This window comes from Mustela erminea, chromosome 6, assembly GCF_009829155.1.
Source record: "Mustela erminea isolate mMusErm1 chromosome 6, mMusErm1.Pri, whole genome shotgun sequence".
NCBI classification, from domain to species: Eukaryota; Metazoa; Chordata; class Mammalia; order Carnivora; family Mustelidae; genus Mustela; species Mustela erminea.
Window position 1 is genome coordinate 123,795,317 of NC_045619.1, and position 1,685 is coordinate 123,797,001.

General features: G+C 43.6%; 1 pseudogene; it reads left to right on the top strand.

Moving 5' to 3' along the window:
• Window positions 1-397: 397 nt before the first annotated feature.
• On the top strand, window positions 398-1,118 carry LOC116593625 (annotated as a pseudogene).
• The last annotated feature ends 567 nt before the right edge of the window (window positions 1,119-1,685 follow it).

The window sequence follows — 1,685 nt, forward strand, 5'->3', positions numbered from 1 at the left end:
GGGAGGCAGAATGAGAGAAAAACAACAAAATTGTCCTAAGCTTCCTATATCTAAATAACATTACTGAGTGTACAAATATGTTCAGACTTTATTAAAATAAGCTATGTTTCTGAATGTCCTATGAATTTCTAGTGTATTCAGAAATACATCATTAATTCAATTATTTATTTTGCAAACATTTCTATATATGATGGTCTATGCTGCAATTATCAGGGAGTAAATCTTGAGTCTCATCTTTCAAAAGATATTAGTCTACTAGAAGAAACACGTATAGACAGAAAACCAAAGACTCAACAGCCCGCTCACACACTCTGTGGTCCCAATCCCTGCACGGTCTACTCTCACTGCCCAAGGAAAACCAGGTTCATGAACTGACCAGGCCACAGGCAAGTGGTGAATGGGCTTTGATGAGCCTGAAGAGGGGCAGGCCTGCCCTGGTCCCCACAGGGCAGTGTGTCTGTCCCTAGCACTCTCAAGGCTAGAAAAGGAGGAAGAACCTTTCCAGAATCCCTACAAGACAGGAAAAGAAGGGGAAATCTCAACATGATAAAACTCTACAGAAAGTGAAGGTAAAGCTGACGATCCAGGGAAAGCCAGAAGATGTAGTAGAGCCTGAAGATGAAGGAAAATCAGATGAGGAAGAAAAGCTGGAACTGGAGGGGAAGCCAGGGCTAAAGGAAAGCTCCAGAATGAAAGACAGTCAGAAGATGAACAACCAGTAGATACGGGAAAACAAGAAAGCAGGGCAAGTCCGAAAATGAAGGAAAACCACACAGTGCGGGCAAGCTAGAATCCCTGGCAAAGGCTGAGAGTGAGTTGCAGGCTTACAATAAATGCCCACCTAAAGATTATATACCCAGGAAAACAAAAAGAAAAATGGAGAGGGGGACAGAAGATTCCCCCAAGGACTATCAGGAGGACTTACAGGAATGGAAGTTGGGCAGTATGGATTCTTAGCTCTTGCCATGAAGAGCTAAGAAAAAATAGAAAATGGGTGGTTTTCATTGGATGAAGAGAGATGTATGAAATTCCTTCACCCCAAGAGGGAACAAGGTGTCAGAGGAATGAGGGGCAGAGGTCGGGGCCAAAGGGGCTTACATGATATCCCATACCTATAATGACTTGGGTCTTCAATTCTAATTTCTCTAAAGGGAATATTCCTGACCCTGTTTTCCCTGGCAGGCATTTGCCAGGCTACGTGCTTTAATCTTAACCTGATACTTTGCTGTAGGGGTCACTCTTGCTGCCAGAAGCCTTTGGATCCAGCAACAGTGTTCTCTATCTTTCCCTAGGGAATTTCATCCATGTGCATGGAAGAAATGTTCATGGTACACTGTAAGATAACAATAAAGAAAAACAGTTTTTAGAACCAAAGAAAGAAAGAGAGAGAGGAAGGAAGGGAAGGACTCAATAAAGAGATACCATAAGAGGGCGCCTGGGTGGCTCAGTGGGTTAGGCAGCTGCCTTCGGCTCAGGTCATGATCTCAGGGTTCTGGGATCGAGTCCCGCATCGGGCTCTCTGCTCGGCAGGGAGCCTGCTTCCTCCTCACTCTCTCTCTGCCTGCCTCTCTGCCTGCTTGTGATCTCTCTCTGTCAAATAAATAAATAAAATCTTTTAAAAAAAAGAGAGATACCATAAGCTAAGTCTGAAGAATGAATGAGACTTTTTAAGGCAAGAAATATTG